Raw genomic sequence first — 16,897 nt, forward strand, 5'->3', positions numbered from 1 at the left:
TCACACCGCTATGTCACAGGCTCTATGTCGCAGGTGTGAAAAATGTCACTATAGGACAGGGGAGATGTAGAATTTCTGAACACACTTGTGGACATCCTCTTCTTCCTCCACCTCATCCAGGAGAGGTCCCTGAGCAGACAATGGCTGAACGTCATCAAGGATTCCCTCCTCCTCTTCCTCCTCATCAACATTGGCTGCAGACGCCTGCTCCTTAAGGTGCGTCAAAGTTTGCATGAGCAGACGCATAAGTGGGATGCTCATGCTTAGGATGGCGTCGTCTGCGCTTACCAGCCGTGTGCATTCCTCAAAACACTGAAGGACTTTACAGAGGTCTTTCAGCTTCCACCACTGCACACCTGTCAACTCCATGTCTGCTCTCAAAGTGCCTGGCCGTGTATCCTCCCACAAATGCATTATGGCCAGCCTCTGTTCGCACAGCAGCTCAACCATGTGCAGGGTGGAGTTCCACCTTGTTGCAATGTCGATAATGAGGCGGTGGTTGGGAAGGTGGAGCAATCGCTGCAGCTTCTGCATACGAATGGAGTGTACAGGCGACCGGCGGATGTGCGCGCACAGTCTTCGCACCTTCTGGAGCAGGGCTGTTAACTCCGGATAATTATTGAGGAAGCACTGCACCACCAGGTTCAAGGTGTGAGCCAAGCAAGGTATGTGGCTGAGTTTTGAAAGGGCTATGGCTGCAACAAAATTACGGCCGTTATCACTAACTACCTTGCCTGCCTCAAGATGTATACTGCCCAGCCATGACTCAGTTTGTCGCTGAAAGTACTCGGCCAGCACCTCCGCGGTGTGTCTGTCACCCAAACACATCATCTTCAACACAGCCTGCTGACGCTTTCCACTAGCTGCTCGATAGGGGGACACCTCGTGTGCAACAGTGGCAGCTGCAGATGGAGTGCTCGTACGACTGCGCTTTGTGGACGAGCTTTTGCTTCTGGAGGAGGAGGAGGAGGGTCGAACGCCTACAGCCAACTGTTTCCTATACCGTGGGCTAGGCAGCACTGCCCCACCACCGCTGTCCCCTATGGACCCCGCATCCACCACATTAACCCAGTGTGCAGTGATGGACACGTAACGGCCCTGGCCATGCCGACTGGACCATGCATCTGTTGTGAGGTGCACCTTTCCACTCACTGACTGCTTGAGTGCATGGACAATGCGGTCTTTCACTTGATGGTGGAGGGCTGGGATGGCTTTGCAAGAGAAGAAGTGGTGACAGGGTAGGTCATAGCGTGGTACTGCATAGGCCATGAGTTCGCGGAAAGCTGCGCTTTCCACCAACTGATAGGGCATCATCTCTAACGAGATTAGTTTGGCAATGTGGGCGTTCAAACCCAGTGTACGCGGATGAGAGACTGAGTACTTTCTTGACCTCCTCACAGTCTCTGGGAGGGTGAGCTGGACTTGAGAGCTGCATATGGTGGAACTAGCGGTGGACAGGGCGGACTGAGAGAGGGTCGATGATGGTGATGGAGTTGGTGTTCTTTCTGATGGCCTAGATTCAGTCTTTCATTGATATAACAGTGGGATTCCCTGACTGCTTTGGCCTTGCAACGACACCTCAACATTTGCTGCTGTGCTAACCGGTGGGCTTACAGTGGGGGAAACAATGTAGCGTTGCTGACTACCTTCTTTGTGATCAGTTGCACATGTGGTACTTGAGGTTTGGTGTTGTGTCCACGCTTGCAAGTGCATGCTGGTTAAATGTCTAAGCATGCAACTGGTATTCAAATTTTTCAGATTTTTCCCTCGGCTAAAGGTCTTTGCGCACTTCTTACAGATAACCTTGGCCTGATCATGAGGATTTTGTTCAAAAAAGTGCCACACTGCACTCTTCCTACTTTGGAAGACATTTTGCGGCCTTGCACGCTGTGCTATTTTGACCGTCTGGACAAGCTGTCCAGCAACTCTTTTGATTTTTGGAACCTGTCTTTGGAGTGCTCCGGGCCTGCCAGATAACAGCTGTTGCGATGTCGATGTCTGCTGTGGATGCTCCTCCTCCTCATCTGAGCTATTGGAAGCAGCACCCTCTTCCCCCAATGGATGCCAATCTGGGTCAACAACTGGGTCATCCATCACCTCCTCTTCAATGTCATGTGCACCTTCCTCTGTGTCACCGTGTATGGTGGTATAGTATGCGGGAAGGGGCACCTGAGTCTCATCAGGGTCAGAATCTGGCTTATTACACTGCGAGGACAATGTAGTGCTCTGACTGAATGTACCAGCAGAATCATCTATCAGTGGCTGTGCATCAGTGCACTCCATGTCAGATTCATCTTGGCCTGGGTAATTCACCATTTCACTTGATAACCCAGGCATGGTATGTGAAAACAGCTCCATGGAGTAATCAGTTGTATGGCCTGCGTCATCCTTCAATCTTGGTTGGGGTGAAGGACACAAGGAAAGGTGTGGTTCATGAACATGACCCTCCAATGACGACTCAGTGCTTTTATTTTTTACAACTTCAGAAGAGGAGGCGATAGAGCTGGAGGCTGAGTCAGCAATGTAAGCCAAAACTTTTTCCTGATGCTCTGGCTTTAAAAGCGGTTTGCCAACTCCTAGAAAACTAAGCCTTCGAGGCCTTGTGGAGCCAGACGATGACGCAGGCTCAACACCTCCTGCATTCGGTCCTATTTTGCTTTTGCCACTACCATCAGATCCACCACCAACACCATCATTACCAGCTGGCAACCCCCGCCCAATTCCACGGCCTCTTCCACCAGCCTTCCTCATTTTTGGTAAAAACGTACACAAAATCCCACAAACTATATAGTAATGTAAAACAAGGTACAAGGTGTATATAGGACAGGGGAGACGTCGAATTTCTGAACACACTTGTGGACACTGTTGTGTGAGGCCCAGTTAATATCACACCGCTATGTCACAGGCTCAATGTCGCAGGTGTGAAAAATGTCACTATAGGACAGGGGAGATGTAGAATTTCTGAACACACTTGTGGACACTGTTGTGTGAGGCCCAGTTAATATCACACCTCAATGTCACAGGCTCAATGTTGCAGGTGTGAAAAATGTCACTATAGGACAGGGGAGATGTAGAATTTCTGAACACACTTGTGGACACTGTTGTGTGAGGCCCAGTTAATATCACACCGCTATGTCACAGGCTCAATGTCGCAGGTGTGAAAAATGTCACTATAGGACAGGGGAGATGTAGAATTTCTGAACACACTTGTGGACACTGTTGTGTGAGGCCCAGTTAATATCACACCGCTATGTCACAGGCTCAATGTCGCAGGTGTGAAAAATGTCACTATAGGACAGGGGAGATGTAGAATTTCTGAACACACTTGTGGACACTGTTGTGTGAGGCCCAGTTAATATCACACCTCTATGTCACAGGCTCTATGTCGCAGGTGTGAAAAATGTCACTATAGGACAGGGGAGATGTAGAATTTCTGAACACACTTGTGGACACTGTTGTGTGAGGCCCAGTTAATATCACACCGCTATGTCACAGGCTCAATGTCGCAGGTGTGAAAAATGTCTCTATAGGACAGGGGAGATGTAGAATTTCTGAACACACTTGTGGACACTGTTGTGTGAGGCCCAGTTAATATCACACCGCTATGTCACAGGCTCAATGTCGCAGGTGTGAAAAATGTCACTATAGGACAGGGGAGATGTAGAATTTCTGAACACACTTGTGGACACTGTTGTGTGAGGCCCAGTTAATATCACACCGCTATGTCACAGGCTCAATGTCGCAGGTGTGAAAAATGTCACTATAGGACAGGGGAGATGTAGAATTTCTGAACACACTTGTGGACACTGTTGTGTGAGGCCCAGTTAATATCACACCGCTATGTCACAGGCTCTATGTCGCAGGTGTGAAAAATGTCACTATAGGACAGGGGAGATGTAGCATTTCTGAACACACTTGTGGACACTGTTGTGTGAGGCCCAGTTAATATCACACTGCTATGTCACAGGCAGAAATTGGCTAGTGTATGACAAACTACAAGGTGTATATAGAATTGGGCAGAATAGGAATCTCCCTAGAGTGTAGGTCTGTAAGAACGGAACATGTCCTCGACTTATTCTTACAGAGTGACACACAGATAGCTTCGCTGTGGCCGTGATAACAGCTGTTACACGGTACTCAGAGAGGGGCGTGCACGTACACCGCTGTCCGGTGTCGGTAAAATTGTCAAGCTCCGTGTTTTTTAAGTATACGAACTGACACACGCTGTCTCTCTATAGTTTTGAATGTGATCAAACAGCAAATATAATTAACTGTTTGAAAAGCAGACAAAACTAGAAGGTGTAGGTCTGTAAGAACGGAACATGTCCTCGACTTATTCTTACAGAGTGACACACAGATAGCTTCGCTGTGGCCGTGATAACAGCCGTTACACAGTACTGAGAGAGGAGCGTGGATTTACACCGCTGTCCGGTGTCCGTAAAATTGTCAAGCTCCGTGTTTTTTAAGTATACGGACTGACACACGCTGTCTCTCTATAGTTTTGAATGTGATCAAACAGCAAATATACTTAACTGTTTGAAAAGCAGATAAAACTAGAAGGTGTAGGTCTGTAAGAACGGAACATGTCCTCGACTTATTCTTACAGAGTGACACACAGATAGCTTCACTGTGGCCGTGATAACAGCTGTTACACGGTACTGTGTGAGGAGCGTACACCGCTGTATGGTGTGAAAAAATGCACGCTCAGTACCTCACCAGGACAAGAAAAAAAAAATTTGGATTGCTTTTAAAAAAGCAGTTTGCAGAGCAGTGGGAAAACAGCAATGCAGCTATCAGGAAGCCTTATAAGGCAGCCTAACAACCAACACAGCTGATCCAGCAAAATATAGCCTCCACTTGCACTGCACACACAGTGACTGGTGTGTTGTACAGGCAAAATCGCTAGCAGCAGAAGCAGTTTTTGGTGTCTTCTTCCCTGCCTAACGCTCTCCCTACAAAATCATCAGCAGCAGCAGCAGCTCTCCCTATTCTGAGATCAGCATGAGTAACATGGCAGTTGGCGTGCATGCCCTTTTATACCCCCTGTGACGCCCCCCAAAGCAAGCCAATCACTTGCATGCCCTTCTCAAAGATGGTGGTGACCCCTGCCTTTGTCATCATGTTGCCCACAGTGTCCGTGGATCCTGATTTGCTGAAAAAGGGCGGGAAACAAACTTTTGAAACGGGACTTTGGCGCTAAAGTCGCCGAGCTCGTGGCCGACCTCACCCTAGGGTCGGGTTTCGTTTCATGAAACTCGACTTTACCAAAAGTCGGCGACTTTTGAAATTTTTCGACCCGTTTCGCTCAACTCTACCATCGACTATTGAAATGGACCCGGCCAAGGTACAGGCCATTTATGATTGGGTTCAGCCTACTTTTTTGAAGGCCCTCCAGAAGTTTTTGGGTTTTGCTTATTTCTATCGTAAATTTATAGGTAATTTTTCTGGTATTGTCAAACCACTGACTGATCTGACCAAGAGGGGCGCTGATGTGCTGAATTGGTCTCCTGAGGCTGTCTCAGGATTTCAGGAGCTTAAGCGGAGATTTACTTCAGCTCCGGTTTTACGGCAACCTGATGTCTCACTTCCATTTCAGGTGGAGGTAGATGCTTCTGAGATTGGTGCAGGAGCTGTTTTGTCCCAAAAAGACCCTGTGACTTCTAAGATGAATCCCTGTGCCTTGTTTTCTCGAAAGTTCTCCCCATCTGAGCGCAACTATGACATGGCCAATCGGGAATTGTTGGCCATGAAATGGGCATTTGAGGAGTGGAGACATTGGTTGGAAGGAGCTAGACATCAAGTTGTGGTCCTCACCGATCACAAGAATTTGATTTATCTGGAGTTGGCCAAACGCTTGAATCCTAGACAGGCTAGATGGGCCTTGTTTTTCACGCGTTTTAATTTTGTGGTCTCTTTTCTTCCGGGCACTAAGAATGTTAAGGCAGACGCCCTTTCTAGGAGTTTCTTTGCCGATTCTCTTAATGTGACCGAGCCTACTACCATCCTAGGTGAGGGGGTAGTTCTTTCTGCCATTTCGCCTGATTTGAGACGCGCCCTAGAGGAATTTCAGGAGGATAAACCTGAGCGTTGCCCTATGGGAAAATTGTATGTTCCTGACCAGTAGAGAAAAAGAGTGATGTCTGAAATTCATTGCTCCGCATTGGCTGGTCATCCAGGCATTTTTGGTACCAAAGATTTGGTGAGTCGGTGCTTTTGGTGGCCTGCCTTATCTCGTGATGTCAGGAATTTTGTACAGTCCTGTGGGACTTGTTCTTGGTCTAAACCCTGTTCTTGTTCTAGTGGGTTGCTGATGCCCCTGCCGGTGCCCAAGAGGCCATGGACCCATACCTCAATGGATTTTATTTCTGATCTTCCTGTCTCTCAGAGAATGACTGTTATCTGGGTGATTTGTGATAGATTTTCGAAGATGGTCCATCTTGTACCACTCCCAAAGTTGCCATCTTCCGTTGAGTTGGTGCCCTTGTTTTTACAACAGGTGGTTCGGTTACATGGGATTCCTGAGAGCATTGTGTCCGACAGAGGAGTTCAGTTTGTTTCAAGATTCTGGAAAGCCTTTTGTTCCAGTCTTTGAATTCAGTTATCCTTCTCCTCCGCGTTTCATCCCCAGACCAATGGACAGACTGAGAGAACAAACCAGACCTTGGAGTCTTACTTAAGATGTTTTATATCTGCTGATCAGGATGATTGGGTCTCATTTTTGCCTTTGGCCGAATTCACGCTGAACAATAGAACTAGTTCTGCCACTTTGATGTCACCCTTTTTCTGTAATTTTGGGTTTCATCCTCGATTCTCTACAGGGCAAGTGGAATCTTCGTCCTGCCCAGGTGTGGACACTGTGGTTGAGAGAATGCAGCAGATATGGGACCAAGTGGTGGATAAGTTGTCACTCTCTCAGGAAAAGGCCCAGCGATTTTCCAACCAGCATAGGACCATTGGTCCCCGGTTTAAAGTGGGTGATATGGTTTGGTTCTCGTCTAAGAATATTCCTATGAAGGTTGCAGCTCCAAAATTTAAGCCAAGATTTATTGGACCTTATAAGGTTTTGGAGATTCTTAATCCTGTTTCGTTTCGATTGGCTCTTCCAGTTACGTTCAAGATCCATAACGTATTTCACAAATCTCTGTTGAAGAGGTTTGTTGAGCCAGTGGTTCCTATGGCAGCACCTCCTGACTCTGTGTTGGTTGAAGGCAATGTGGAATATGAGGTAGAGAAAATATTGGATTCTTGTTTGGTTAGACAGAGACTCCAGTATTTGGTCAAATGGAAGGGTTATGGCCAGGAGGATAATTCTTGGGTCTCTGCCTCTGATATTCATGCCAATAGATTGGTTCATGCTTTTCACCGGGCCCATCCTGATCGGTCTGGTGGCGTGGATGAGGGTTCGGTGACCCCTCCTCAAGAGGGAGTACTGTTGTGAGTTAATTTTCTGGTCCAGTTGTGAGTTCTCCTTCCTGGCTCCCTCTGGTGGTAACAGGAGGTAGTGAGGCTGATTTAATCAGTAGAGATCTGCCACCTGATAATGAGGATGACAATTGGACCTCAGGAATCTCAGATTGGATTTAAGACAGCCGACGCCCTACTCTGGTGCTGGTGATTCCTTCTGCTTGTCAGGGCTTGGTTCTCAGCTCTGTTCCAGTCAGCTCAAGCTAAGTTTTTTCTGCTAATGTTCACACTTGATTTTGTTGGTCTATTCAGCTTTTTCCAGCCCCGGTTGGGGCTGTGCTGAATGTCCACTCTTATTAATCTGTATTTGCCAATTTGCTTTTTGTTCCTTATTAGATTGGCCTCTTTTTGCTCTGTCTCAGAATATTTCAGAGTGCTGATATAGTGGGAGAAGTCTAGTGACTTCAGGGTTAATTTTGTTATCAGAAGTGTTGGACATTATTTTGTAGGGTTTTGGACAGATTGCAGACAGTGTCTTTCCCTTTCCTATCCTTTCTAGTTAGTTTGGGCCCCATCATTTGCTCAGCCTATTTTCCTGCCTGTGTTTGTGTTTTCATCTTATTACACCGTCAATACATGTGAGGGGGCTATCTATTCCTTTGGGGTCTGCTCTGGGGCAGTAAGTTTTCCCCTTTTCTTGCTTTAGGCTTATTTAGTCCTCTGGCCATGACGAGGCGTCTAGGTTCATCGTAGGTACGCTCCACGACTGCTGCTAGTCGTGTTGTTAGGATCAGGGATCTGCAATCTGCATAGTTACCAACCTAGGTTTTTTCCTCCTCGGTGACCCATTCATAACACTCCTCCTCCATGCTTCACAGTGGGAACCAGGCATGTAGAGTCCATCTGTTCACCTTTTCTGCGTCACACAAAGACACGGTGGTTGGAACCAAAGATCTCAAATTTGGACTCATCAGACCAAAGCACAGATTTCCACTGGTCTAATGTCAATTCCTTGTGTTCTTTAGCCCAAACACACCTCTTCTGCTTGTTGCCTGTCCTTAGCAGTGGTTTCCTAGCAGCTATTTTACCATGAAGGCCTGCTGCACAAAGTCTCCTCATAACAGTTGTTGTAGAGATGTGTCTGCTGCTAGAACTCTGTGTGGCATTGACCTGGTCTCTAATCTGAGCTGCTGTTAACCATATTGGCCCAATCTTTTTCCGCCATTGGGACCTGCCAGTAACCACTTGCCAAATCCAACGTCGAGAAATACTTGGCCCAACCCAATGCCGACAGGGATTCTTCAATACGGGGTAAATTTGATTGTCCAACATACTGGCCACCATGCTCTTCACCTCTTGATAGAGCACAGGAGGGATTTGACAATATCCTTCCCTAATGGGAGGAGTATCCCCAGTCGGGATCTCATGCTCAATCGTCCGGGCACATCCGAAGTCCTCCCCATGTCACGAAAAGGTCTCTTGATGCTCCCACAAAACTCTCCAACTGCACAGAGGTCAGTTTCTCCCAATCCACTCCCATCTGTTCCATGATCACATGACCATTGAATTCTTCGGTAGGGGGTTCAGTCCGGCCTACCTCGACCGCCAAAGTCCAGGATGACTGTTGGTCTGGGAACAGTTCGAATCCTGCCTTGTCTGGCACCTTCTCTGCTGGCACAAACAGTTTAGCCAGAATGGTCCCAGCAGGAATTGTAACAGACTCATCTAAAACATTGATGCATCGGACCATCATCCGTCCATTCTTCACAATCGCCAGAGACCAGGCCACATGTACCTTGGCAAATGGAATTCTCTTGAGCTGGCTTGAGTAGCACTTCAAGCCCATTCAATCTCTGTGCAGCTCCCACCAGCAGCATTAAGAGTTCCTCTTGTCTAGGTGCCAGCAGGATCGGGGTCCACGATGGCACTCTAACCAGGCCCACCCGGCCCCCTGGAATCGCACTTTTCAGCAAGTCACAGCTCAGCACTAGACAGTGAAACATTCTCTGTGTGGGTCGGTGGCTTGTAGCATGGGTCCAGTACCGGGGTCCCTCACTGGCATACATCTGGTGGTTCAAATCCCCCAGCACGTTCATTCCGAGTGTCACCTCCATCCCTCTTCTGGGGGGTGATCCACCAGCACTATCCCTTCCTGTCCCAGCTCTTGACCAAACATTTTTAGCTGCATCCACACGATCCCCTTAACCGACAGTTATACAGTACACTCACTCAGCCGGAGCTGAAATCACTATGCCAATCCAAGGTTCGTTCCCTGAAGAGTGTATTACACACAGGGATTTGAAATAAATTTACCTATCAGAAAGGTCAATTCAGGTACTCAGAGAACAGGTGTAAATCGAATGCAGTGATATCAAGGGACCCCTGTAATGGCACACTGAGTATAACCTACACAAATCTACAATAGCAATACATATAAATATAATACAAAGGTCCTTAAAGGGGATCTATCACCCCATTTTAGCCTTACCAGCTCCCAGCACGCCTTCAGGGGCTTATCTACAGCATTCTATAATGCTGTAGATAAGCCCCGATGTAACCTGAAAAATGAGTTAGATTATACTCACCCTGGCCCAGTCCGATGGGTGTCGCTGTCCTGTCCGGCGCCTCCCATCTTCATATGATGATGTCCTCCTCCTTGCTTCTCCCTGGGCTCCGGCACACGTGTACTTTATCTGTCCTGTTGAGGGCAGAGCAGACTACTGCAGTGCGCAGGCGCCGGACCTCTTTGACCTTTCCCGGCGCCTGCGCACTGCGGTACTATACTCTGCCATCAACAGGGCAGATAAAGTACGCCTGTGCAGGAGCCGAGGGAGAAGCAAGGAGGAAGACATCATCGTATGAAGATGGGAGGCACCAGATCGGACCTCGACATACACCGCACACGACCCCGCCCCCGGTAAGTATAATCTAACTCGTTTTTCTTATCTTTCAGGTTTCATCGGGGGCTTATTTACAGCATTACAGAATGCTGTGGATAAGCCCCTAATGGCGGTGGACGCAGCTTATAGGGCTAAAATGGAGTGACAGATTCCCTTTAAGCGCTTCAACTAGGGATACCGGGGTATCTATGACTATGGTACCTTTAACCTGAGGTGAGTCTCTTCTCAGGCATATAGATTTCATCAGCTGCAGCCAGTCCCAAATCTTCGGCGCCAATCAGTTGCAGCAACACAAGGTTCCTCGTCTTGTCGGCCGGTGCCAAGCCCAAACGCCGGGGACTTATAGTTCTATAGCCTCAAGATGCAGTCTCTCCTTCTGTAGTCCTCTCGAATTCTCCTAGAAGCAATACGCCTGTTTCTGTATAAAATGTCTATCCAATATTGCTTTTCAGCTCATCACAACAGGGACTCCACAGAGCTCCACAGTCACACAGCTTTCAGGAATGCTCAGTCTTTGTTCCACAGCAAGGTCTCAGGCTCCCAATGTCAAGGGGTTGCAGTAAACAGTCTCTTACAGCGTTCAATCTCTTTCCTTCTCACAAGCTGCTACACACACAGTGTCTCTAAGGGCAGTCTCGCTTCTCCTCTGGAAGTTTCCCTTAGGATATGTGCACACAATATGTGATGACCTGCATTTTACCTGCGGATTTCATGAGGATTAGCCTGCGGATTTCCCCTGTGTTTTGACATCTGCGTATTTCTATAATGGAGCAGGTGTCAAACCACTGAGGATTCCGCACAAAGAATTGACCTGCTGCGGATTTGAATCTGCAGCATGTGCACAGCATTTTTTGTTTTGCATTGGTTACAATGCTACTGTACACCGCAGCAGAATCTGCTGTGGATCCGCAGGGCCAAATCCATTGCGGATCCACAGTAGAATCTGCAGTGTGTGCACACACCCTAACAACTCTAGACAGCCGACACTGGGCCCCACCCCCCAGTACACACAGATTCAGGGCACTGACTGCACCTGCTCTTAGCCGCAGCAGGCAAACACCACAGGATCCTAGTGGTCTCCTGGTATAATCACAGTTCACCCTCTTACAATCACATGTGGAGTCACTTGGGTACAATAGCTGTCAGCAGACATGTGCTGCGTCCAAAGAGCTGATAATTCCTGATCGTGTGCACCTGGCCTAAGAAAATAAAGCAATCAATTTCAGAAAAAAAAAATCATCTGACCACTGCTTGTGTCAGTGCCTTCTGTTGCCTCGTTGGGGATTTACGTGAATCCTATTTTAGGGAAATTCAGGCAGAGCCCCCGGACGCACTGCAGAAGCGAAGTGTGAACAGGGCTTAATATCCTATTCTGTGGAATAGTGCAGTCTACTATATTATTCTGCGCTGTCCCAGTACAGCAGCCATACACTGACCCTGGCCAGACACAGACAGCGGCCAGTAGACATTTTTTTTTATAAATCTGTTGCTGTCGTCTTTCAGCATTTCTGCAGCATATTTTTCCCTATTCAAATGAATGGGACACAAAAATGCTAGTGAAAAGGCTGCGAAAACGATCAATATTTCCTGCCAACACTGTAGATCAATCCGCAGCAAAAATAGTGCGTGTGAACAGACACTAAAGGGGTTTTCTGATAATGTAAAAATAATTAGCATGAAATGATAATTCCCCTCGCGGCTCCAGCACTGAAGCGCCGGAGGTTAGCACTGGGCTGCAGTGGTCTTGGGGCTCTGGGGGTCTCCATCAGTCTCAGCACTGGGCTGCAGTGGTCTTGGGGCACTGGGGGTCTCCGTCAGTCTTAGCACTGGGCTGCAGTGGTCTTGGGGCACTGGGGGTCTCCGTCAGTCTTAGCACTGGGCTGCAGTGGTCATGTGGCTGCACCTTATATTATAGCTGCATGCAAAGTGAATAATAACCATCAGGGCCCCCGAACCATTGGCCACGGAGACAGAGGGATTTAGCAGAGTAGTTTGAGGGACACACAGGACTTTTTTTTAATCACTTTTTATTCTGTTTGTGAGGTCGGTTGTAGAAAAAGACGGCATTTCTGCTAATGCTTTCTATTATGTGACTGTACAGCCCCTTTCACAGATGCCACGTGTCCCCTATTTGACCTAGGGTGCTGCACTCATGTCTGTGTCTTCCCAGCAGCACAGATGACAAGGACCAATACAAGTCTATGGGTCCGTGTAAACATGCCGTCCGTATGCCGTACAGGTGCCGTCCGTGTTTAACATGGAAAGTATATGAGAAGCTTTGTAATTTCATTTCCATTATCCATACCGGAAAAACATGGATGGCACATGGACGGCACACTGATTGAAAACACTGGTGACACCAAAATCGGTGTAACTTGTACATGTTTTATATGGACATGGGGGTCCCACTTAGAATTTTGCCTAGGGTCCCAATTTGTCTAAAACCGGCCCTGCTGAACACAACAGCTGCGAAGATGCCATTTATTTTTTTTCCTTCTTTCTAGAAAAGCCCAATATGCCTTGTACTCACTGATTGAACCTTAGAGCTGAATTCACATCCAACTGTTAATTCTTACCTTTTTGTACTAGTGAAACAAACTGTTGAATCACTGTTTTGGACATTTTGTAGCCGCATTAGTCCACAACACTACATTGTATCAATATCAAACCCATACAATTTTTAAAATCGCTTATACTCATGATAGATTTTCCTTTTTTTAATCCTTACCTTGTTATATGTGATGTGGCGATTAATTCAATTCATTTTATTGATTGGTGTTCTAAAATTTACATCATGCATATTTTTTGTTTGCTCCTAAGTTGGATTTTATTTTCCTCAACAAAAATGGAGCATATTTTTCCAACAACGTGCTGGATCTATTTTTCATTTTTTTTTCTGCAAAGGAAAAAAAATAAAGTGATGAAGGTTTCTCCATCGCATCGCACAGCACGGACTGGCTGGCACCTCTCCTGACCTGAGCATGACAATGTGATGGATTACTATGCAGCTGTCAGGCTTAGGTCAGGAGAGCTGACAGACAGCACGAGTTTTACGATGCGATTCTCGCACGAGAAATACGGCAGTGTGTCTCTGCCCTTAGGGAGGGACTATAGCTCTGAGGACTTTTCTCCCAAAGGTCAAGTCCTCTTCAGACATCAGGTCTAGCCTGTAAAGCTTGGAGAACATATGGATCGAGGACCAGGTAGCAGCTCTGCATATCTGCTTGATGGAAGCACTGGCTTTCTGGGCCCAGGATACCAATGTTGCTCTGGTAGAATGAGCCATAAATTTCTCTGGAGGTTGAAGATCCTGGACGTCATATGCCTCAGAGATTGCTCTCTTGATCCAGCTGGCGATCGTGGATCTGGAAGTCTTCTTCCCCTTATTCTGTCCTCGAAGGTGAACAAATAGGTGTTGGTGCTTTCTAGTTTTTTCCGTCACCTGAAGATAGTTGAGTACTGTTCTCCGAATGTCTAAAATGTGAAACTCTTCTTTCTTATTTCCCGGCTCTTAATAGAAGGAGGGAAGAATTAACTCTTGAGACTTGTAAAAATCTAAGACCACTTTGGGAAGAAATGACAGATCCAGTCGCAGAATAAGTCGATCCTGTAATATTCTTCTATAGGGTTCGTTGATCGAAAGAGCCTGTAATTAACCCTCTCTCCTGGCTCTCGTTATTACTACCGGGAAGGCTTCTTTCCAGGAAAGTCTGTCTACATCTCTGGATGATAAGGGCTCAAAAAGTGTTAGTGCCAGCCCCCTCAGGATCACACTGAGGTCCCAGGACGGTACTAAATTCAAAGCTCTTGGACGTATAGGAGATGCTGCTGTCATAAATCTTGTAATCCATCTGTGGCCGGCTAACTTCTGGTCAAACTATGAGCTTAAAGCCAACACCTGGACTTTGTGGGTGCTAGGTCTGAGACCCTTCTATAGTCCTTCCTGCAGAAAGTCCAGAATCTGTGCCAAGTTTGGTTATTGCGGGTCAGGTTGCTCGGCTGCACTCCATGAGATAAAGGCTTCCATATCTTCTGGTATATAGAGTTTGTTACCGCCTTTCTGCTTTTCTGTAGCATCCTAATGACCTTTTCTGACAACCCTCTGGTCTTTAGGATTGAGAACTCAGAAGCCAGGCACGCAGATGTAACCTCTCGGGATTCGGATGGAAGATTGGCCCCTAGTGGAGGAGGCTTCTGACCGGTGGTAGCGCTACCGGTCCCTCTATACTCAGGTGGGAAAGGGTACCGAACCAGCTTTTTTGGGGCCAGAATGCTACCATCAAGATTATCCTGATCTTTTCCAATCTTATTTTTGTAGGACCCTTGGTAGGATTGGTAAGGTATAAGCCAGTCTTAGTCTCCATTGGTGAGCTAATGCATCTACACCTAAGCAAGGATCGTCTGGTTTTAGTGAAAAATATTGATCTACTTTTGCTTTCTGTCCACTTGCAAAGAGATCTACCTTTGGATGGCTCCATCTTCTGGTCAGTATCTGAAAGACCTCAGAGTCTAGACTCCATTCCCCTGGATGAATTTCTGTTCTGCTCAAGAAATTGGCCTGTATGTTTACCGCACCCATTATGTGCACAGCGGACAGGGAGAGAAGGTGTTCTTCGAACCACTAGAATATTCTGGCTGATAATGCTTTCAGGTCCTCGTGCCTTGTACTTTCTTTATGACAAAGGAAAGCAACTGTTGTCATGTTGTCTGAGTATATCTTAATATGGGTATCCTGGACTAGGGCTACTGTGGTCCTGAGTACCTCCATTACTGCCTTCAGTACGCTGAAGTTTGAGGATCGTTGGTTTATCTCGTCTGACCAGCATCCCTGGAATACGTGTTGGGAGACCATGGCTCCCCATCCTTTCCCATTGGCATCTACTTTTATGGTGATCGCTGGGTCTTGCATCCAGGGAACCCCTCTGCTCAAATTCTTTGTTTTTAGCCATAATGTCAACGAGATCTTTATGTGAGGTGGCATCCGGATCTTCTAATCCAAGGATTCCGGGGATCCATCCCAGTTTAACATAGTAACATAGTTTTGAAGGCTGAAGGAAAACATTATGTCCATCTAATTCAGCCTATTTTTAGTGCAGCTGTTCTGCATTGTTGATCCTGGGGAAGGCAAAAAACCCACATAGTAGAAGCCAATTTTCTCCATAAGGAAAAAAATTCCTTCCCCTAAGCTGGGTCAACCATCTACCTATAATATTCTGTTATTCGTAACCTTCTATACTGTTACTCACAAGAAAAGCATCCATTCCTCTCTTAAATTCATTCAGTGAGTTGGCCATCACCACTTCCTCAGGAAGAGAATTCCAGCGCCTCACTGCTCTTACGGTGAAGAACCCTCTTCTATGCTGGTGCAGATATTGTCTTTCCTCCAAACGAAGAGAATGCCCCCTTGTTCTTGTCACAGTCCTTGGTACAAACAGTTCATTGGAGAGATCTCTGTTTTGCCCTCTGATATACTTGTACATATATATTAAGTCTCCCCTAAGTCTTCTCTTTTCTAGAGTAAATAGACCTAATTTTGATAACCTTTCTGGGTATTGTAGTGAACCAACTCCATTTATCATTTTAGTAGCCCGCCTTTGAACCCTTTCAAGTTCAGTAATGTCTTTCTTGAGCAACGGCGTCCAAAATTGCACACAATACTCCAAGTGTGGTCTGACGAGTGATTTGTACAGAGGGAGAATTATGTTTTCATCTCGTGTCCCCAGACCTCTTCTAATGCATCCCATGACCCTATTTGCTTTGGTGGCAGCTGCCTGACACTGGGCACTCCAATTTAGCTTCTTATTGACTAAGATGCCTAAGTCTTTTTCCATGTCTGATTTCCCCAGCAGTTTCCCATTTAGTAAGTAATTATAGCATCTGTTTCTCCTTCCCACGTGCATAACCTCACACTTATCTGTGTTAAACCTCATTTGCCATTTTTCAGCCCAATTCTCCAATTTACTCAAATCTGTCTGTAGTTGCAAACTGTCCTCCTTTGTGTTAACTACCTTACATAGTTTTGTATCATCTGCAAATACTGATATTTTACTGTGTAAGCCATCCACTAGATCATTAATAAATATATTAAATAGTAGGGGGCCCAATACAGAACCCTGTGGTACCCCACTAGTAACCCTGGCCCAATCTGAGTATGCACCATTAATAATAACCACTCTTTGTTTTCTATCACTAAACCAGCTACCTACCCATCTACACACATTTTCCCCTAGCCCAAGGTTTCTCATCTTACTTACCAATCTTTTATGTGGGACAGTGTCAAATGCTTTAGTTTGCTAGGATGTGCATCTGAAGCATGCTGGTGTGTGCTTATACCCATGCTACCATCTGGATGCAAGATGTCATGGATCTGAGAACCGACATGGTGCATCTTAATGAACCCACGCATGGGTACTGAAGGAGCCACCAACAAAAAGTCATTGAGGTATGGAACTATGCATATGTGCTGAATTCTGATGTATGCCATGACCTCTGATATGATCTTTGGAAAGATTTGTGGGGGCGAGGATAAATCGATTGGGAGGAAATTGAACTGATAATGGACAGTGTGCTCTCCCTGGCCAACTGCAAATCTT

This window comes from Dendrobates tinctorius, unplaced genomic scaffold (genome assembly GCF_039654945.1).
Source record: "Dendrobates tinctorius isolate UK_male_01 unplaced genomic scaffold, ASM3965494v1 ptg000083l, whole genome shotgun sequence".
NCBI classification, from domain to species: domain Eukaryota; kingdom Metazoa; phylum Chordata; class Amphibia; order Anura; family Dendrobatidae; genus Dendrobates; species Dendrobates tinctorius.